Source organism: Pinus tabuliformis, chromosome 7, assembly GCF_031772625.1.
Source record: "Pinus tabuliformis cultivar Carrire ecotype Pingquan chromosome 7, CPIR1, whole genome shotgun sequence".
Lineage (NCBI taxonomy): Eukaryota > Viridiplantae > Streptophyta > Pinopsida > Pinales > Pinaceae > Pinus > Pinus tabuliformis.
Genome location: NC_142293.1, coordinates 309,437,022 through 309,461,298, shown reverse-complemented (window position 1 = coordinate 309,461,298; position 24,277 = coordinate 309,437,022). Strand labels below are relative to the sequence as shown.

Below are 24,277 nucleotides of genomic sequence, written 5' to 3'. Positions count from 1 at the left end.
GGGTGTTGTATTAAAGTTTAAACCGTTGAATTTTTTTGGTACAGAATCAACATCGTGGCTCCTTGCACCACCATGAACACGGTCACATTGCCTTCGAAAGCACGGAAAGATTCTGACGACTAGTTGGCTTGTCCATCACAATGATTTTAAAATGTCGGTGAATGGTATTGACTGTTAATGACATCACGCGACATTTTTTTAATTTTTTTAGCCGAATCGTTGTCGTCGACATTAAAGTTTAAACTGAGCCACAAACGCGTTTTCTCTCGAGTACACCCTGACAACCGAAGCTTGTAGGCAGCAGAAGCAAGCACATCTTGCAACGGCAGTTTTGCTTTCACTGTCACATCGTGACTATGGTAATCGATATGCTTTGAAATATAAGCCGTTTACAGCGATTAAAAACAATTAACTCAAAGTATTAGTTTGTTATTTCATTTTTTCGATAGCATATCACATACTAGTTTAGTCAATAAAAAAATTGGAAGTCTTATTTGGCCTCTGACCTTGGCATCTCTGACATTATATTCACTCATATCTTAGTTAAAAGATGTATCTCATATGTGACTCAAAAGATGTACTTCATAAATAATTATGAATAATTTTCAATTCTGAATTGAAGTAATGCTAGCAAATATTCAGAGATTTATGCTCAGCAAATTTCCTTAGTTATTATATGAATATGTTGGTGTGTCCAGAGAAAGTAGCAATGGTGCCATCTTCCATCTACATAGTCCTACTCTGCGGTGTCTTGAAAAGGTTAAACTGGTGCCACTGCCATCTACATGGTCCTCCTACCTGCCATTTGCATAGTTCTGCCATCTCCATAATTGGTGCTCAGAACCTAGCTGAATTCACATTTCCCATTGTACACTTTGTGGGGGTTTAGGGGTACATGTATGTTTAGAATGATTACATTATTGATGTATGTTTACTAATAAGGATTTGTGTTCATGTGTTTATGGATTGATTTTGAATTTTCTATTATTTTGTCATATATATATATATATATATATTGAAAAATATGTATAGTCGAACCTAATGCCGAACCTCATTCGAACCTGATTGGAAAATTCAAACTCGAATCGAACTTAATCGTTGTCGAACTCGAACCGTGTGACATAGGTTAAAAGTACATGTATGATTCGGCTAAGTTGAATTCATTGTTGTTTAGAATCACCGTTGGGCAGAGCATGTTTGGACAAGTTAGCTGATATAATTGCAGCATGATAAAGCCTCACCTTAAAGATGAGGAGCAGAGTGATGAAGGCCTAATGATCAATTGAAGTAAGACTTCAGAGGGAGCTATAGAATAGCACGATGACTCTTCTTGCCTGATAAAGGCAAGACATGAGCACTGATTATGATGATTCTGACGATGCCTTTGATATATCCCTATTACTTGAAAAGCTGCATGATCATGATTGATGACTTTGGCACATAGACCTAAGGTTCTATACTATATAGCAAGAAAACGGACAGGTTTCAGGCGGGTCAACGATTATGTTTTGGCAAGGTCACTGCCTCTATATTTAGTGGGAGTTATGGACAAGCCATGTAAATTAGATTATTAAGATATTGATTTATGACCCTCTCGTTTATTAATAGTGAGTTGATTTTCAAAGTCAATATAGAAAGATCCGGTCTTGTTTTCTACACTTAAAGGTCTGATGAGGTGGAGAAGTCGTTGATCTGCATATGTATACCTTGTGGGATCCCTGTTGTTCTTGATTAATCACCCTATCAGTCATATGCCTCACTATGAATTGATCTATGGATGAGCCTCATATATTGGATAACTGCTCATTGAAATATCTCTGTGATTTTATTATCTGCTGGAATCTAAGACTCCATGAATATTTTGATGCTAGCCCGGTCGACAGTTTGATATCTCTTGATTTGGTTACACTGGAAGCACTGTTGAGGCTAAAAGTTCTTAGCAGCAAGTTTGTCTTATGAAAACAGAAAACTCATCCATGAGCCATTTGGATATAATACATTGGAGAGCCTCCAAGCTTTATCATTTTTGATGAGATGAGCAGATTTTTGACATCCTTTCATAGCCTCTTGGAAAGAAGCTGTTAGTCATGGATAGACCCTAATAAGAGGGTCCCGCTTGAACATTGAGCCCTGGAAGCTCCTGAGGGGGTCTGGGGTACTTCTTGATGCTATGAGCAACACATAGGGTGAGTGATTCACCTTCCCCTATGACGGTTGTCATGTGTGTAGGGTGAGTGGTTCACCTTCCCCTACGATTGATGAGATATGCATAGGATGAGTGGTTCACCTTCTCCTATGGCATATGAGCAGGATGAGTGGTTCACCTTCCCCTATGGCATATGAGCAGGATGAGTGGTTCACCTTCTCCTGCAAATACCCCAGTGAGAGATGCATATAGGCATCTACTTGTTGTCACATGTGGACATGTCGATGGGACATGGTTCAACCTTTTCCCACGTGTAGGATGCTTATTAACTAAATATGTGGTTGACATGTCGGTGGGATGTGGTTCATCCTTTCCCTACGTGTAGGATCCTTCCTAAAATTGTTGGTTGGCATGCATGTAGGATGTGGTTCATCCTTTCCCTACTCTCGGTGATTTGCATGTGTGTAGGATGTGGTTTATCCTTTCCCTACGATGGTTGTGACATGTGACTGTAGGATGTGGTTTATCCTTTCCCTATGATGGTTGTGATATGTGACTGTAGGATGTGGTTCATCCTTTCCCTACATGTGGTTGTGAGTAGGATGTGATTTATTCTTTCCCTATTATTGCTCCAGTATCATCCTACCCATGTAGTTTGGGACACATGGGAAGTACCTCTCATCTGGCCAATGAGTTGGGAAAAGTGGATAGGGACCATAGCACTACTGATGGACGCATCGTGTATTGTCATACTCCCTATGTCTAGGATGCATGATGCTCAAATAACTTGATCACTTTGGATCAAGTCCGATTGGGGTTCGACCCCTGGTTATGTGGACTGACTTTTGTCAATGGAGAGTGGCAAGGTCTTGTGACTCACTCTCGATCAATTCTTCTTCATTATCTATATCAGTGTTCAACAGAGTTGAGACGAGATGCAGAGATAGTATATGACGACAGGATGGCATGATAATGGATGGATTGGCAGGTGGAATTCTCCCTAGTTGAGAGGGAGTGTTAAAATTGGCAACTAGGGCCAAATTCCACTTTGGACAGCTCATTTGATGAAGATAATTATTGCATTAAATTCCTCTCTTCAAGAGAACCAAAATCGACCTAAAGATCATCATATTCGGTCAAGGAGAAATGTGTTTTTGAATTAAAGTCATCATATGTGAAAATTGATAAGGTCGACTTGGGGTAAAATTATCAATTGGAACCCCTCTCCATCTCCTATAAAAGGAAGAGTCCTCCCACCTTATTTCACACATCCAAATCTCGTGTAATACTTCTGAGAGAGCTGCATCTTGGAGAAGCTACGACGACGTGATGTTTGGGTTTGTTCTTTAGCTACTTTGTCTCCCACAGGTTCGAGTTAATAGAAGGCAACTAGCAGCAAGCTTTAGGGCAATTCTGGATGATGTTTTGGCATGACTTTTAGGCATGGAACTCTCCTTCAACAAGTCACTTCCTTTGTGCGGTGTCCCAGTTAGGCCGCAGGCCTGTTTATCTTGGAACCAAAAGGCCGAAAGGTATTTCAGTGCTACAGAATAGGCTGCAAACCTATATCCCTTGCTCAGGAAGGCGGATGTCTAGCTGAAGGGCTAATTTCCAACCTATGTTGACAGCGAAGACGAGCAGAGATTATTAGAGGCATAACCGCAGTGATTGAGGAGGTCTAAAAGAGGAGAAAATAAGGTATAGCAGGTTAACAGTAAACCCTAACCAATGATCATTATTGCAAAAATGAAGGCACCAGCTCTTGAAGCATGTTTTGCCATAATTGAGGATTGATTAGGCCATCTTCCTGTCTAAGAACATTGTTATTAGATTGTCAAATGGCAAGTCAATGTTATTGTACTCTCTTTCTCTTTGCTGAATATTTGATATTAATAATAAGAAGAATTAATACAGGGTTTTCCCCATCTTGGGGTTTTTCCTTGGCTTGAGCCAATTCATGTGTTCTCTTGTCTTGGCTTGCCTTTTGCACTTATGTTCAATGTTCTTTCTTCGATTACTATCCTATGGTTAATGTGATAGCTTATGGAATAATGGAATTGCTAATGGGCTTATAATCTAATGAAGTAACTGACCTAAGAAAAGAACATGTTAACTCCAAAATTTAACAGTATCAACCCAACAAATATTTTTTCCGGGATCTAGATACCATCTAGGCTACTGCCAAGGTATCAACCCTACATCTCATAGGGATCTAGGTACCATCTAGTGTTCTGCCAAGGTACCATCCCTACATCTCATAGGGATCCAAGTACCATCTACGCTTCTTGCCAATGTACCAACCCTACGTACCATCATACAAGTTATTCAGCCTAAGGTACAATAACTAGTCATCATGATTTGGTAGGCACCTTAACCTCATGGTATATAGACTAGTACAGGTTTTTCATCATCAAGGTCAAACCTTCAAGAACATCTGACATTCAACTCCTCATACCATAGGGTCAAAACCCTAAAGGGTTCTTATATTACAAGGTTGCCATTATCTTGGTCAAACCCTAGACCTATCACAGCTTTATAAAATATAATATAATATAAAGATAATATTGAAGGCATATACCACAAAATTTGAGAATTGGATTGCTCCCTCTGAGTCCAAAGCTTAAATTCAAGGTTCTTCAAAGCTCTTTCTGAATCTATAGTCCTTTCAAGATTCAAAGCTCCCTTTGAAGCTCCCTCTGAATCCAAGACTTGTCACAAACTTCGTTTTGATATTATAACTTCTTCTAGCTCAATCATGTACCTACAAATATCTTCAAAGAGATCACAAAAGAATAGCTACAATCAAGTAAAGGAAATAAAACAAGAGACTTTATTTACTAAAGAAAAATCAATAATAGTAAAAGAGGAGAGATAGAGTACTTAACTTTTATGAACAACAACAGCGCCCTCTTGATCATGTATTTCTTGTCATCATTGATCTAGATATCATAAGGGTTTTTCTTCATATCAAAAACTCATCCTAGGGTTTTGTCCAAACCATAGGAATTCTCTTATCAAGCTTTTCTAGACTCGCAAACCCTAGAAATCAAAAAGTTGTAAAACCCTAATTGTTCTTTTTGCAAATAACAAATCCTAAAGTCAATTATGCATATGATTCAAAATCCTAAATATATTTTTACACAAAGGATATATTACACTAGGGTTTTGTCAAAAACCCTAAACCTTCTGTTGTTTAATAGTACAAATCTTTGACATCAAAATCTTTTGTTTTGGTCTTCTTTGTTGGTTCGTTAGTGTCAACAACAGCGACCTGATCTCTTTCTTTTTTCTTATTGTCATTCTTTCTTTCAAGACATTGGTTTCTATAATTACCAAATTTGTGACAATGGAAATGTTGTAGCTAAATCTAGCACCCTGTGGCACAAGTGTTGTAGGGGAGATAGAAAGCCTCCTAGAGACAACCTCTAGGTTGATTGTAGACCAGTGCCTAGGACATCTTAAATAGAGGAGTGCTTAAGAGATTATTTGTGAGGGGTTTTCAGCACTCCAATTGTCACGTAAAAAAGGTAATAGGAGGGGCTTGGTTCAATAAGCCTTCAATGAGGTAGATTCAGGTCAACTCATGGATCCAAATGTTGGGGGTATATTGGGGCAATCTCAAAGAGAAATGACTTCTTCTTCTAGTGGTCGACACACGAAAATGAGACAGCTTAAAACTGAAGTTGTAGTAATGGTGGAGAGAAGGAGAGGAAGGAGGGAAATAGATGCATAGGGTTGTAACAAACAGAATCCTAGGCAGCAATGTTCCAACAGAAAGTGGAATTCGATGGATAGGGTTGTAAACAACACAGAATCCTAAACCATGGTTTTCCGGTGAAATGATAGAAGTAGAGGAGTGCAAAAGAAGGTTTCAGATCAAACATGACATGGGTATCATTTTCTGCCAAAAGCTAATGTAGATCTGGACTAATACAGGTCCTACAGGTTAATCAAATGCACAAGTAAATCTGTAATTTTATAGGTACTGCAATGCTAGTGAATAACACATATAGGTCTGTGATAAGCACAGTACTGTCTTCTATGAGAAGCTAAGATAAATCCATAGATTGAAGAGGAACCAACTGCATTCATTATACTATTTCAAAGGAAGAAAAACACAGATGAAATGAGATTACCGAGAGGAACATGTTGCACATTAATCATGCTTGGAATCAACAGGGAAACACCATTTATCTCAAAGGGTCCAAATAACCAGTCCATACATTCAGCACGATATTAATGAAGCCCCCTGTGAATAGACATATTAGAACCAAATGGCATCACAAAACTCAGACCCTGTGGGTGAGAAATTTTGGAACATCTGTATAATATTGCTTCCCCCTATTTATAAGAAGAGAGGGAGCTGGAATAGCTGTTACAAAATATCTTAGCCAAAGGCCAACTATTTGATGTATTAGCTGCCCTGGCCTGTGATAGCTCCTACTGCCTAAAAAGATTACAATAGGGATCTACTCCCTTTCTTGGAAATAAATGCTAACTGCAGAACTAATGGAAGGAGGAAAAAGGAAAGATGGAGGAGGAGGTGTCCCCTTGTTGTTCCAGTGGAGGCCCCTGATCAAGCCACGTCCCTGTCATCATGCTCTTTTCTGTTGCTGAGGCAGTCCACTGTCCATTCTCCCTTAAATGCCTTCGGCGCCGACTCTGGATGTGTGCTACGAGAGGGCCTTATCTTGAATGCGCCCATACCTGACTTGAATGCTCCATACTTCCATTCAACACCCCAGCTGTCGACCCATACGTTCTTTAAAGCTCTGCGCAATCCTTTTCAGCGCTCTGATACACCTAGGGATGCGTTTTATGATGTAACAAGCAGTTTGTCGGGTGCGGACCTTTAACACAAAAATAAGATGAAACAGGCGAGCTCTGATTTCCCCTTGGACCCCCTTTTGCTTCAACCCCTTTCTGCTTATTCATATCACCTGACCGCGGGCTGTGACCGAGCGCTTAGCCCTCAGGGGCTAAGGCTCTCAACTATTGTTCAGGGGGCCTTTTCCTTTGTTATACCAGAAACGCCTTTGATAACTCTTTATACCGCATCAGCCGATATCCCGGACGCAAAATGTTTATAGACCATGCTATAATAACTTATTGCATTCGAGGGCCTTTTTACTCATTGCAATCGCAATCGCAGGGCGGGAGGGATATTGGCGGGGGAATGAACTTTACTTCACGCGATCGCCGATCGCGGATCTGTGGGGTGATGTCATCACTGCCACGTGTCACCCAGAAATGGCCCCATAGGACCCCTGAAAATGCCAAAACTAAGAGACACGTGTCCCCCGTACAACCACGTCATTGATGACGTTAGCTGCCATGTCAGCCATCAGGACAAATCATATTGTGCCACATGGCCCCTAGGAAGAGAGAGAAAATGGCCTGCCCAGCCCTGTTTTTGCATGGGTTTCCTTTGTTAAATAATTTCGGCCTTCCCCAGCAACCCCACAAGGTTTTTGGTGAGGTAGCCCTTCTGTTCCTGCGATCGCCGATAATGCAGGATTGCCTATTGCCGATATGCCGTACTGCCACGTGGAGGAGAGAGAAAGGGTTCCCCTGGCCTTGGTTTTTCCATGCATTTCCTTTGTTAATCTTTTCCAGCCTCCCCCGGTGCTTTTACATTGGATTGCAAATCGGCGATATCGCGTGATGTTGCGGGACTGCGGGATCGCGGGACTGCCGGTAGTCTACCACGTGGCCCCCCGAAGGAGAGAGAAAGGGGGTCCGCCTATCCTTGGTTTTTTCAGTAATTTTCAGTGTAAATCAGCCTCTGTCCTCCCCGGCGTTTTAACACTATCAGTGTGTTTTCCCCCGCAATTCCTTAAGGATGGCCCATCAAGTATTGCGGGGACCATGTGAGACTACAGGGTTGCAACACTGCGGCACTGCGGGGTCGTGGCGTTGTGGGATTGTGGGGTCGCAACACTGTGAGATCGCGGAATTGCGGGATTGCAAGATGGTCGATTTTCGTACCACCATGTGGAGGAGAGAGAAATGGGCCGCCCGGCCTTGGTTTTTCATGGAATTTCCTTTGTTAATTCCTTTCGGCGTTCCCCAGCGATACAACACCGCATCGCAATATCACGCCCCTGCAAGGTTTTAGAGTGGCAACCCTTTGCTCCATCGATATGCCAATATTGCAGGATGTTATGTGCCCGGGGCCCCCCCGATTGTGATTTGCCTTTATCTTTTGGCGTTTTTTCCTTTGCTTGCTGGGCTTTCCAAGGGTAATCTTCAAAATGCTTTACCTTCTGCTCTAAGAGTCCATTTTTGGACTTCCATATACCGTTGGAAAGCTCTTTCCGAGCACTAGGCAATGGAGAGGGTCTGATTAAGCTCTGATAGCTTCTATGGCTCAAAAATTAGCATCAAACTTCACTGCTATTGGGCATTTGAAGCAACTGATGACTGATAAAGCAGTGAGTGACAACAGGAAACATTGAATCTTTGATAAATCTGTCCTCCTTTGTTGATTTTTATTTGAGCATTTTTGAGAACCAGATTTCTTACTATCTCCTTTCTTCTTAAAGCGAGTTGTATAAGCATTAGAGATAGAATTTTCTTCTTCTTCTAGTTTTCCTTCCATTAGTGTAAGTCTAGCTTCTTCTTGAGAGCAATCTGTCCACAATTCTTCAAAAGATGGAGCTTATTTCCAGCTATTTATACCAACTACAAAAGCATTCCAAGATCTAGGTAATCCTAGAAGTGTTGAAAGTACAAGTTCTTTATCAGGGATGATCTCATGATTCATCAATTGCTTGAAGTTCATCTCTTAGACGAGAGATCCTTACAAAATATGAAGACAGGGTGTCATCTTTTGTGACCTTGATAATTCGGAGCTCATTGTTTAAGTAGACCAATATTTTTTATTATAACAGTTTAGAGAGAGCATCATACATCCTCTTTGAAGTATCTAAGTTGGAGATATAGGGAATTAGATTGTCTTTGACTGAATCCACAATGAGGCTCATGGAAATTATGTCATTTTCCTTGAATTTTTCTTTCCCTGCATCATCTGATGGTTCTGTGATTTTGCCTTTCACAATGTCCAAAACTTTGTTTCTTGCAAGGATAAGATCCATCTTTGTCTTCTAGGCTCTAAAATTTGAAGCTCCTTGTAATTTGTTTTGTGACTTCATTGAGGATGCCATTAGTATAAATAAGATTAGAATATTAGTGTCTCTTCTATAAAGATTTAGTCTCCAAGAAAGATCTTGATCTCACTGTCCCTTCCTTCACAGCTTTTCAACCATAAGCTTTGATACCATGTTGGAATTTCAAGGAAGATGATGAAATTCCTTAACTTGATAATTACTTGTGAATATTATGTTCTTATTTTAATCTTTCTTCATAAAGCAATTACCATAAGAGTAAGTTCACAATACGCACGAAAAGAGACAACAATTTATCCTAGGAAAACCCCTGTGGGGAAAAAACCCAGCAACTTTCTTCTCAGAGAAATCTTCAAATCAACAAGAGAAATCAAAGTCAATGTAGCCCTCCACAAGTGCTAAAGCCAGTTTCTTCAATTCTTCAATACCTGCTCCACCGAGATCATCAAGAGGATAGTCCTATAGCAATTCTTTTAAGACAATGTTGGAGTGTTCTCACTTCTTGATTTCAAAATACTTTGGATCATAATTCTGCAAGACTTTGAACTTCTTCCAGCAAGACTTCTGATCTTTGTATTATAACAAAACCCCTGTAGTATATCTTTTCGGATTTCTGTAATAGACTTTTAGGATCTCTATTCCTTCTGTGCACACCAACTATTACAGACCTTGGCTCTCACTGTAATTTCGTGCTTCCTGTAACTTTGGATGCTTCAACAAACTTCTTCCAGACTTCGGGTAAACTTGGATCTCCTTTCAAACTTCGGATGAACTCGGATTTCGTTCCAGGCTTCAGATGAACTCAGATTAATACAAACAATCTCCCTTTACTTTGATATACTCCTTCTGTGATTCTCGTGGATAGTAGAACAGACATTTCTATCTTGAGATGACTTCGGATGGCATTCAGTAATGAATTTGAGAAAGACTAGTATTTGTAGCTCCAATAGCAGACCTTCACATTAGATAGATGACTGAATTGAATTGATGCTTGCAGCTTAATGTCTGAACCAAATTGTGTATATATATATTCATCAACTAGCTTGAATGGGTGCGAATGAGAAAGCAGTCCGACTTGATTTTGATGCTGGCCGACTTGTCTTTGATGCTGGCCAACTTGGCACTTGTGGAGGATCTTGAGACTGTGTAACAAATAAAAAATTTGTTCTTCTTTTCTTGTCATGAAGAACATGACTTACAAGAATATAATTTAATCAAAATTAAGCATGAAGAACATGCTGGTGAAAAATATAATAAATTGTTTTTCCAAATACAAAAATAACAATGGCATTATAAAGACCAACCATAGCTACATTCTCCAACAGTGGAGGCATGGCAGTGCTACCCCAATAGCTACAACATTTGACAACATGGGTGCTCTCAGAATTGAACACTTCTTCAGTGTGTAGATGGCCTATTCTATAAACATAACTATTTGGTCACGTTATTGTTGACAGTTACTAGATAGCCTATTTCATTCCGTAAGAGAATGGCCTACTTTCTATTATATGGCTTAAAAATTTGTATGTTTGTTTGTGATTGATGGAATCTAGATTCTAGATGGTTGATGCTTGAATGATTAACCATTAATATACTATGAATGTCATTTTTATCTTCATTGCTGTGTATGTTTTCATATATTTTGCAACTAATTTGGCATTTTAGATGCTTTTCTGAATATAAAAGCAATATATATATATATATATATAAGGGAGCGTTTTTGAGAGCAGGAGTGTCATTTTCCAAAACTCCTCGGGAGCAGAGTGTCTTAGGAGTGCGACCTTGCTCCTAATGAAGTCCAAGAGCTTGTGAGATGTGATAAGCCAACCTTTAACTATCTCGTAGTCTCATGATAACAGTTGTGAAAGACTCAAAGATGTCAATGATAAGTCTACTAAGACTAATTATTTGTTCCTCTCAAACATGTCAAAGTTGTCTTACTAGCCTATCAATGCTACAAAGTTGTACCACCCACCTCCACAAGGCTTTTGAAAAACTTTAGTTCCTGACCTCAACAGATATCATCTTAGCTGTTGGCATGGCCAATGTTCAACAGCCCACTTCATGACCCAAACTACCAAGTTTTTCCCACGATCTCAAGTGTCAGGAGAGTCTCAACAGACTGATCTTGCCTACCCCCTAGGGTTTCATAGCCCAACCCTCTTAAAATTGGTCTCACCTTAAGGACATCAGTAATCAATATTTTGGCCCCTTCTCTTTGATTGACAGTCCAACAAAGATGCCTTCTTCTTCGTCTTCCTCCCTTTTTGATGTTGGTGTATTGAGTTCCTCCTTCCCCTCCTATTTTGCACCTACTTCCGATGTTGTGTAGCCCTTTATTTCATTGTTTCTGGGGTTCTGATTTTGATTTTTGGTTACTGTTTTCATGCAATAGTTTAGCTTCTTTATCTTTATGTTTTACCTTCAGCTTATGGGAGATGGCACTCATTGTATATGTCTCTACTAGATTGTACTTTTGAGTCCCATTGACTTACTTTTTGGTCATTTGTGGACATTAATAAAATTATCTAATCTCACCTAAGATTTTCTTTTTTTTGTGTGTTTTTTAACTTTTCTATAAGATACTTCAACGTAAATATATAATGTGATGGTTAATGAATGTGGTGGCATGTGCAAGGGAGATCCTAATTTATCCCAAAGGATTAAAAATAGCATCCTATGCATGGGAACTTGGAACGGGTCCAAATAATATAGCAAAAGCATATGCCCTCCTAAGAGGACTCCTCACAGCAAAAGAATGCAAGGTTGAATCATTAATTATCTTAGGAGATTGCATACTAATCATCAAGGTGATGCTTGGGAGATCATCAGCTAACAAGTTCGTTACAGCTATAGCTCGTGCAACTAAGGAGGCAAATTCAATAGACAAAATCATTTGAAATGAGAACATAATGCAGAGGCAGACCTAATGGCCAAGAAGGCCACCAAAATCCCCAAAGGTGAGCTTGAAAAAATGGGGTGCATCTATCTTGCAACATCCCCTAAGGTTTCAAATTCCTTTGGCACATCCATTGCATTAATTATCCAGATGGCTTCAAATCAAACATATCCAACATATCACCTCCATTACTTCGAGACTAGTGCATCAAGGCAGGCACCCAACCTCTCTTGCATTCAAGAATTAATGCCAGCCTTGACTAATGAATGTTCCAATATGAAAATCCATCAGCTCTGTCGGATAATGCATCAAGGAAGGCAAGGATTTGCGGAAAAGAGCATTTGGGATCCTCAGGGATTTGGCTCTCATGTAAGCAATTCCCCAGGAATAGGGCGGCTTGTTTAGAATCCAGGCTGTTTGATTTCAATTCTGAGAAGTGGTTTCACCATTGCGTTTTGCTTCCGCTTTTCTAGTCCTTGTGGCAATTTAAAAAGGTTTTCCAGGAAATTGTTCTCACATCTCTGCTTCAAGTAGATTTTATATCCAAGTCTGTCTTTCCTGAGGTATGTCTGTTGCTGCGTATTTTGTGAAGGGGATTCTGCAATTTTGTGAAGGATCTTCTCTTGCAGGGACTCTGTTCTGGTAGCATGTTTTTTAAATCTGAGTGGAGGGGAATCCTCATTATCTCTCTGGAATTGAGGCCTTTGTTTTGGTCTTATCCTACACAATCTGGTTTTATTTTTAGTTTGGCTTGGCCTTTTGAGGACAGCCATGGATCACAGGGAAGTGTTGGAATTCAAGAGGGCATTGAGAAGGCATGAAGGGTACATTAAGTCCAACAGGACCTCCTTGCTCTCAGTCACAACCAAAGTGTATGAGAACAAACATCTCTGTGTTCCTCAACATATATCCATAATGAATTTGCTGGTTCAACAAAAACAGAGGATTGATATTCTGGAAGCCAATGCAATATGCTGAGAAATCTGGCACTTAATCTTTCGAAGGATACCCTCTCCTCCGCCTCAAACATCAATGTTTCAGTCAACTGTGCCCAAGCTGACTTCAAGGAAGAATAGACAGTTCACCAGCTCAAGGAACCGATGAATAGTGAGCATCAACACTCCCCCCCATTCAGATATCGGTCAGAATGAGGCAAATAGACTCCATGTTTTACACTAACTGTCATGTTTTGTAAAGTCATCCGGATACCAGGGGTTTTTGTTACACAGACTACATGCAGGAAAGGCTGTAACACTTATTTCAGTCTGTTGTACACGTTGCTATGTAGTATCAGAGAGCTGTTTAAATCTGAGCTCTGAAACTCCTGAAACTGTCTTTTTGTATATCGCTGTTAGAATTAGCGACACCCTTTTAATATAATAAATATTTTACTGTTTTGGTTTTAAAAAATAAAAAGATATTTTGCTCGGGCTTTTTTCCAGCTTTACCAGCCTACTTGTTTTAGGATTTTTGTCAAAAAACTTGCAACCTCTAGACTATGGCTTTCTTCCTCATCTTTTGCGGTTTTCTTTGTTCCACTAAATCTCACTATCTGATTTCGCTAGTGCTCCTCCCTGTGGTAAAGGTTTCATAGTGCCATTATGCTTGAAAGATTAAAGTTGAGAGAAAAAATTAGAAGCCCCACCTCAGCTCCAACACTGGCCATCTTGCTCCTTGTTGCTTCCTCTTACAAATTTGTCAGACTCTGCAAAACAGCAGGCTTGTGGGCTCTCCTTGAGACACTGGGATTTCACAAATTTGTGCAAAAAGGAAAAACACGGTCCAAACACAAGTATTTGATTCTCAATACGTTTTTCATTGTCATGCATAGCAGAAATCTCTTGCTGATGCCTGTTGACATAATCTATGTATCCCCTGATATTTCTGGGAAAGCATTTGCCTATGGATTCTATGTGGACCCAACATTAGCCTGTAGATTCTGTGTGGACCCAACATTTTCGTACGGGTGTGGATACAAGGCTACGCTGACCGGACTATGAATCTTACATTTCACTAGCAAACAATAAATCAAAAAATTTACATCATAGAGATCTCTCCCAACATAGACAAGGAGAACTCGCATGTCAGATTCGGCTCTGAATTCAAATTATGAGCACTCGGAAAAGGTGTGCAATTGTTATTAATATTACATTACGAGGCCTTGTAAAATTGCTAAATGTTATGATGACCATTTGGCTATTGCAGTCGGACAAGACACAAAAGAGTCTTACAAATTCTCTGTTACTATTCTAATGCCATCACAATCCCGGTAACTTGTGGGTCAAATGTTACAAAATTAGCCAACCTTGCTAAGGCAGCATTAAGTAGAATTGGGACAAATGGAAGCAGGACCAGGATAAAAAGTAGCACAGATCCATCTAAACCCCGGTATGATATGCCCTCGAGCTTGCATATCTTTGCAACCTCCATGGGGATATTATATGGGATCTGGTTTAGAAGGATTTCCGCTAATGCCCATATTTAGTGCACCCAATCTACCATCTAGATCCAATGTCCCGTTACAGAGGCGCATACACACCAAGAGAATGGATCACACCACCTGCAGCTCCTCTCTAGCTGTAGAATACACCTAGCTTCTACCCGTGCAATAATAACAGCGAGAATCCAACACGGATGCCTAATCATTTTGGAAATCTTATGAATCTGCAAAAGTAAGCATTGTCAGAGGTCCGAGGACCTGAAGTGTTCGTCCCACGAGCCTAGAAGAACCCAATTGCCAACATTAAAGCTTTGTTTATTCTAACATAAAAAATTGTTTAATTGGGTACTACAATTCTCTTGACATCAAATTAGACAGGATTGTTCTTTGATGGTTTTCAAGCTACTGTTACTATCTATTTGTGTCAGAGGAATTGCTTTCAATACCTAATTGTAAAATTCTCTTCGAGCAGTAACAGATCATGAAATCCTGTTTACACAGCACTCTATTTCATTGCAATTGTAAATATGGCCATTAAAAATTCGCCCGACTTAAACTAATATTAGCTTTTTGGGTGGAAATATATATTTCTGAACTATACCTGAGCTGCAAGTAAGCTATAGAGGCCGTGGGATGAACAGTCGATTTACAAATTGGCCTCTCCAGGTTGGAAGAATTTCTCCAATTTTGGGATAGACGGGGATTCGGCTTTCCACTCAAAACGGCCGAACGCCCCACCTCGTCTCCGTTTCTTGGCAAAATGTGATTTAGAGCGAAGGTATTTGTATAATGCCTCAAACTATCGCAATATTGGTGGGTGGAAAACACGTCAATGTTTATGTAAACGCTCAGGCATATATGAGTAATGTCAATAAAATTATTTAAATAAATACAAATAAAATAATAAATTATATTTGATTTGAATATAATTTTTCAATTAGTATTTCTGTTTGGTTAAGAGTTCGTCTTTATCGGACATTAAAAAACAAGGTAAAGGTCGAAGACCCAGAGGCATATGGCTGGAGTAAAATGAAAGCCTGGCATGGTTTTCCTTGATTAAGGGTGATGAGTCAGTGAGCATTCACCTTTAACAACTAGAGATGGTTATCTTCACTGTTGGTTTGACAAATGAATTATGATAAGTTTAATAAGATATTAACATTATATTTATTCACCATTTTATATTTATTCACTATTAGAAGAGCTATTTTTTAGGTACATATTTTCTTTAAACACTTAATTTGATCTCTCACAACACTTTATAAATGTAAAATTAATACACATACATTATGTGTTAACTAAATTTATAGTAAATATAAAAAGAACTACACATTTGTTTATTTGGAACAACACTCTAATCAATTATTCACATTAAAATGTTTTTTTTGTTATCATTATATTTTTAAGTACACATCTCAATGGCATAGAAAATCATATATTATAAGTAAAAAAACATATATTAATTACATGGAAAATATATATATATATATATATAGAATTATTTTTGTTTTTTTTTCAACTCCATATTAAAGATAAAAAGAATTACAGATCAATTAATAAAATAAAAAATATTTATATCTCTCTATTTTTCTATATAAAATTGGTTTTCTCTCTCCCTATATATAAATAATGTTGAAATATTTTTCAAAATGATTTTTTCATATATATATATATATATATATATATATATATATATATATATATATATCATCTTAACTTTGGATCTATCAAGCTCAAAGAGGGATCAAAATTCTTGAGGTGTAAACCTTTTTTGAAGTGCAAAACTTGAAGAAAGGTTTGCACATCAATAGATGTGATCCCTTTCAGAATTTGATAAATATTTGGTTAAGATGGGTTTACACTAGTTTTTAATTGTTCGGAGTGGGGCTCTCTAGCCTAGTAAATTTAATAATTATTATTATAATTAATTATAATTAATAATTAAACCATCATATATCCATCTTAATTCTTGATTTACTAAGCTCCAAGAGAGATCAAATCTCTTGAGATACAATTCCCTTTTAAAATGAAAAGATATTTGATCCCTCTTCGCACTTGGTATGTATTATGTTTTAACTATACAATTTTCTGAGAGTTTAATTTTTCTTTATTTTAATTGTGTTTTTGAATACATAAATTGATTCAATGCCTTGAAAATCCCCTTGGCACTAACATTGTTTGAATTATACAACTTGGAGTTCCAACAAAAAAATTTTGAATTTTGGATACACTGACTAAAAATTATATATGGAAAAGAGCCAAATTTTAGAATACTTAAACTATGGGAAATGAGAGAGGGAGATAGAGATTACATTAAAATATTTTAGAGAGAGAGAGAAAGTAATTCAAACATTTAGTGGATGTTAAACCAAGTAGACCATCTACACTAATCAACAACAACTAGGACTAATCAAAGAACTTCACCTCTAGTTCTATACCACGTGAGTTACCCCTTGGGCTTTTATATATATATATATATATATATATATATATATATTAATCGTGCATATTAAAATATTTTATGAATAATCTATATTAAAAATAATAATAAAAGTATTAATATATTTGAAATGTTCAACTTTGTATTAAGATTTGAATTGTAGACACATCTTGAAATATATTAATTAGCATAGATATTCAAATATTTTATTTAAGTTCTACATTGAAATGTTGTTAATAAGTAAAAGAATTACATGTCTTTCTCATACTCGAAAGTGAAAAATATAATTTGATTTTTTAATTATTTTATCTCTATATAAATTTGAAATAAAAGTATGTTAATACATCTAAAAATTTTATTTATGATTGAGGGTGAAATATTTTTTGTTGTCAACGTTCTTTTAAAATATTACATTTTGGGGTGGCACGAGCACGAGGGGTTATTCTTAATCTTGATGGAAAAATTGCAATTCAGTACAATTGGGGGTTAGACAAATGAGTAAATAATGAGGCAAAGGCATATGGATTACCGCAAGGGCTCCTTCTAGCCAAAAAAGCAAACATGGAAGGTTTGGTGGTGTTGGGAGATTTGTTATCCATCACCTTGTTACTGGATCTTTGCCTAAGGATTTGCAAGTTGCTAAGCATTATTGATAAAAACAAGAATTTGAAATTAGCCTTGTCTACTACAAGCTTCTTTCATGTGCTGAGAATGAATAATTATATTGCATATGATCTTGCCAATAAATGTGTAAACTTGGAAGTGGGAGTCTTAATGAGAAATGGTATTCCTTCTCTAGCAACTATTCCTTAACAAGGGTCTACTATGTAGTGTAAATTTTGTTTGTATCTACAAGTCTTTTGGAGAATCTACACCTTCAAAGACCTTGTGTACTTTAGGATAGTAAGACAACTAATAGATATTGAGAATAAGATCGTTGTGAGGCTACAGATATAGTCATCCTCCAAAGATTTTCATTGTACTGACTTGTTGTACAGGCCATTATCCAATGGTGGATTTTGAATTAATACAATATTTTCTTGATAGTTTCAATATATGTGTGTGGGGGGGAGGGGGGAAAGAATTACACCTCTCTATATAAATTTGATATTATAAAAATTATGTTAATATTTGTATCAAAATATTTTATTTATGGCTAAAAGTGAAATATTTTTTGTTGTTAACATTTTTTTTAAATATAACATGTTTGTGTTGGAGGAATTACATTTCTCTATATAAACTTGTTCTGAACTTATGTGTGTGTATTATCTATGGCTTAGAATGAAATATTTTTTATTGTTAACATTTTTTCTAAAATATTAGATGTTAGTGTGGAAGGAATTACATGTCTCCTTCATAGTGGGTTGTAATATCAACAATTAAAGAAATGAGCACATGAGAATGAATATTGATGTTTTATAATGCTTTTAATTAACTCTAATCAAATATGTATATTTGTTTTTGTTTTTAATTATACTCAACATTTTTTTTATTTAGTGACTAATTTATTTTTATTTGAAAGGGAACATGTGTCAATTCAAGGTTGAGCATGGAAGGAATTACACATCTCCTTCATGTTGGGTTGGCCTACTTATGTTACTAAATATAGACAATGAAATATTTTATTTATCGCTGACACAAAAATATTTTTTTGTTATATATATATACCAGGTGTCAACTAAACTTAGAATGCTCAATTGTAATATGAATATTATTTTTAGATACCACATGTCAACTCTATATAAATTCCATATTAAATAGTGAAGGAATTACATATCTCCCTCATCTTAAAAAAGTAAAAAAAAGTACATACCAATTAGAATTTTTTAATTTAATTTCAATTAGCTTACCTCGCTATATAAAATTGATGTAAAATTGAATTATTCATTTATGGCCCACATTGAAATATTTTTTTTGCTATTACTATTTTTAATTTGTTAATGTAAGTATATTTCAATATTAACGTTTAGTAAAATATTTTAATATATATATATAGAGAGAGAGAGAGAGGGGATTCTCATTTCATTAATATGTTATTTCTATTTCAAGATATGATAAAGATTTGAAATTCCTTCCATGTTTAATATGGGGTTGTAACATTTCAAAAAGTATTAATAACAAAAATAATTCAATGTGTGTGCGTTGTTAGATTTTGGGTAGCTCGGAAGGTATTTCCAGGAGAGGACAACCCACCAACAAAGAGTTTGTTGGGTGATTTACCCAAAAGTGGGGTTTTGGACCCAAAGTCTGGGTTTAGGACCAAAAGAGATAATTATTTATTCTAAGGGTCAAGAAGCTAAAACCCTAAGTCTAGAGGGTTCCTAAATGACCCAAGGAAAATGATAAATAGAGGAGGCCTAAGGTGAGGTCACACACATGGGGTACAAGAGAGATGTGAGCTCTCTTGTGTTAGAAAATCAGAAAGGCAGAAAGATTTTCTTTTTGTTGATTATTACTTGTGATATTCTTATGTTCTTATTAACTTTCTTATGTTCTTCTTTTACTTTAGTTCATCAAGCAATTACCAAAACAATAACATGAAGATCACATACACCAGATGTAGGCAGATAGCCAGGGCAAAACCCTTATCTAGGGAAAAACCCAGTCAACAACTCTTCCTTTAATAATTTCACGAGATGATCCAAGAGTCCTTGACCTAGACACAGACTTCCTCCAATCACCAAGTCAGCCCTTCCTTTCTTCTTCAGATGATAACCTTCTAGCAACAACTTTGACCTAGCACTTCGATCTTGCAGCAGCAGACTTTAACCCAGCAGAAACTTCGACCTCTCCAGCGAAACTTTGACCCAACAACAAAACTTCGACCTGCAATGGAACTTTGACCCAACAACACTTCGGCCTTCCAGTAAATCCACATGTGTGAGAGAGAGACAACCCATAAAACTTCGATTTTCCTTCTCCAACAAGTATTCTCCTTCTTCTGCAATTTCGCACTTTTTCTGCTTCCTCTACTTGGATATCAAACTTGTGTGAGAGTGTATTCCAAATGAATCGAACTGCTTGTATATATACTATTTTCTATAGTTCGAATTACCCTCATGTAGGCCAACTTGATCAGGTAAGTGTCGATTTGGTGTGGAGGTGACAAACGACTTATTTTACTCAATATTAATTATTTTTACATGATTCAAAATCCCAAGAAGGGTCTCTTTAAATGGAAAATGAATGTAATGACTCAAGGCAAAACCTAGAAGTCCTCAATGGGGACTTTGACCTAAAACATGATGACCCAAGCATGAAACCCATGCTTTAATAAGTCATAACAATAGTAATAATAATTTATTTTCCTTTATTTTTATAAATACATTTCATTATGACTCAAATACAATTATGAAGACCAGACCTAGTTACATTCTTCAACACTCCCTCTTAACTAGGGAGGTATTCATACATACATATACAAGTACATGGAATATCTCAAAACACATGAACCATGAAGAGTTTAGGAACTCATAGTGCCACAAACTAGATTCCTGGTTAGGGAAATCTATTCGAGTGGGACTAAGATGGACTAAATCTTTCAGCCTCTCTAGGTACCATTAGGCTTACTTGTTAACCATCAACCCAGGGAGCTAGGTGCGTAATGCAAGGTCAGAGCTCTATGACCAACGCCACCCTCCCTACTTTGGGAACTAGAAATCAACACACAGGGCGACCATATGTCCTCCCATGCATTTTACACACAAGATGCCTCAACACATCAAATCGCTGTTGATCAAACAGATCGATAATCTCAAGCATGCTTTTCAAAACTTCGAGAGATTTTCTTGAAAAATCACAACCCCAATCGGTAACAAACTTTCAAATATACATACAAACCTTCGGGATTTTTAATCATCTTGATGTTGCTTCACAATTTATCATAGTAGGAATTAGAGGCTTCCCAACAAGTCTAGACAGAAGTTTCCTCAATCATATAGCTTTCTTTCCTACTTCACATGTAACAACATTTTCTACAACAAAAATTTTCTTTCCTTCTTTCAGCAGCACCTTAATATACATTCTCCAATTTATTCTTCAAGGTATTCATCATGACTATAATATGTCCTTCTCAACTTGGGAGATATACCCTTACCGTTGTCCATGCTCCCTCTTAACTTAGGGAGATGAACTTCTTTCTATGACATCGGAAAATATTTCATGGCTTCCATCCTTCTTATCAGAGTTATATTGATCACCATCATTCATATAACTTCCTTTATCATGCTTATCAACCAAATAAACTTTACTTATGAACAAGTTTACTTGGGAGCGGGAGCGAATCGGAGAGCGAATTTTTATATAATATATATTTTTATATTTTGATGCATATATGTCAACAAAAGCATGTAGAATGATGAATTAGATATAAAAATCATAAAAGCATAGATTGAACCATATAACATTAATCATCTAGAAGTTATAATCGTCATCAAGCACGTCCACAAGTTAGTAACAAACAACATATTGAGTCTCATGATTCATCAATATTAAAGTTTCAAGCTTTCAAAATTCAATATATAACATTTATCATCAAATCACCAAAGTTGTACTTATAAGCTAAATGTAACCATTACAACAAAGAATATCTAACATGAAATGAAATGAAATTAAACAACTTTCAACTTTCACGAAGCATCATATTCATAATTCATTACCAATGAGTTATAATTGCCAACTTCAAACTTAAATTGTCATATATTGTTTACAAAAAATATCATAATAAATATGAAAGAGTCAACAGTTATAAAAACTACTAGAAACTAGAAAAGACAAGTAAATCTATTATCTATTGCTAATGCTTGGGCCTCTTGCCGCCACGAGAAATGTCTAATTTTTTAGTCTTGTTGGAAAATCAAGATCTTTGTCATTAATATCACCCTCTAAGCATTAACATAAGATAGAAAAAACATAGCATGTCAAGTCAAGATTTTGTTTGAGTGATGGGTACATTTTTAGTAAGGTCGTGATAGAGGAGTTCGACAACCAATGTCACTAACATCAAGGTATATAGAGGGATTAGTGCTCTTGATTAAATACAAGTTCCATACCCTAATACATGACAAAATCCAATGGAAACATTGCAATCCTCCTCCCCTCCCCCGCCCAAAAAAAAAAGGTGATAATTTTGTTGGATTTTGAATGAGATCTAAAATTCTACTTTCTCCATATGAAATCCAATGAAGTCGGAACCACTCTCAAACATCCTAAGTCATTTCATGGTAATGTTAAAAATTTAAGTAAAAGGATGAAAATGAAGATTAAGGAGAATGTCACTTTTACTTTAATAATTTAACATTACCATGAATCGCATATCAATACTATAGGCTTGATCATTAGGCTGCCCCACTCAAAAATTATTTATATCTTTGAAAAAAATTGCATTTGGAATGTTACTACAAAAAAAAATTGCAAAAAAGGCTAGGGAGCGAAAATTTCGCTCCCAGGGTCGCGGGAGCACACTCTGGGAGCGGGTTCGGGGGGGGGAGTTGCTCTCTTGCAACCCTGCTTACGAATATCTTAAACATCTTGAAGATTATGTCCCTGAACAACTTAGATAGAAAGTACAACTATATATATAAGCATGAACTTAACTATATCAAAATCATACAAAAATGGAAGCATTATACTTTAGACATCAAATGCCTAAATTTAGTTAGGTTCATAATTAACAAGAGACACATACTTTTATACTTCAACTTCTTGCTAGGGTTTTTTCATAATCCCTAGACTTCATCATCAAGACTTTGAGCAACTCAATCAAGATAACAATCTTCATTATATCTAGGGTCTCAATATTTATTCCAAAAATATGATATACTCTATTATAATATATTTCAAACTCTAGAAGCAATTCAAACAGGTATAGATCTACAATGCATCCAACAAATTTAGAATTCATATATTAGACTTCTACTAAGATTTAATGTAAACCGTAGATTCCATCTACGAGACACTAAGCCTTAGATGTCAATAATCAAAACCAATCACAACATAATCTAAGGTTTCAACTAAATGGCCAACTTCTACTAGGGTTTGTTGTAAACCCTAGATTTTATCATAATGGAAACAATATCACCATATCCTAGAATATCAAATTTTGACTAGGGCTTGGTTACAAACCCTAGAACTTATGAACATTAATAATTAGGTTAGCACATATACATATCTAGGATAATCATGCACAAGCATATCATATATTGGATGAACCCATAACACAAATATCAATACATTTAAAGTCAGACATATAACAATCTTGATTAAGCTAGGGTTTTGATCAGATGGACAAACATACACCTAGGGTTTTATTCCTAGGAGCTTACACTCGATACATAAGGGTTTTTCTCATAAACCCTAATTTATCAAAACCTCAAGGTCTAGGAATACATGACCCTTAAGGACTAGGGTTTCCATAACAATACTAAGACTCCAAACATGACATCACCATCAAAACCCCAAACAACAAAATAATAGTATTTTTCCAGATTTCATCAATAACCCTAAGAAGACTAGGGTTTCACAAACAATATTGACACACGCTTAGGTTAGGGTTTTACGAAGAACCTTTTTAGGGTTCCACAAGAATGATCGAATGTATAAAGAGGGTAGATTCAATATAATGATTAATCACCCAAATAAGAATCTTTATTATTCAAAGGTCCTAGACATAACACTTGTTAGTAATGTAAAGTAGATGAATGAATATAGCTTTATCACGAAGAGAACAAAACTTATGATCTAAAACATACCTTTGAGTTGTTTTCTAGACAAACCGTAAAGGACATCAATTTTAATGCTTTATCTTGTGAGATCTTCTTCATAGCCCTTGAGCATATCAACAACCTAAACAAGGAAAATATAAAAGGAAATGTTATTAGCATCTAGTATAAACACATCTAGATAAGAAAAGTAAAACCAAATATAAAAGGTAATACAAGGAGTAAGATACTTATCTTTGGAAAATTGGTGAGGGATCCCTCTTAATCCAATCTCAAGGGATACCTATAACTTCTTCTTTTTTTGTAAGCTTAGCAATACCTTTCATTCATTCATCTATAAATAGGCAGGTTACAAATATATGGGTTGTTCGGTGGCCTCAACCTGCCCAGTGGGAACCAGGTATGTTGGTCACCGAATCGCATTATAAGCCATCCAAAAGATAAATAGTTTGAGTCTTTTTAGCCAAGCCTTATAAGGTTGATAGTCTGGAAACCAACTAATTAAC

The 24,277-nt window shown here is 36.6% G+C and overlaps 1 pseudogene across 4 annotated transcripts in view; it reads right to left on the bottom strand.

Annotated features, from left to right (window-relative positions):
• LOC149247110 (putative apyrase 7 pseudogene) overlaps positions 1-15,375 on the bottom strand; it is a 48,830-nt pseudogene extending 33,455 nt beyond the window's left edge. For all 4 annotated transcript variants that reach the window (XR_016266600.1, XR_016266601.1, XR_016266602.1 and 1 more), the window contains exon 1: positions 15,214-15,375. The product of XR_016266600.1 is annotated as a putative apyrase 7 pseudogene, transcript variant X2 (transcript). The remainder of the gene's footprint in view (positions 1-15,213) is intronic.
• Positions 15,376-24,277: the final 8,902 nt, after the last annotated feature.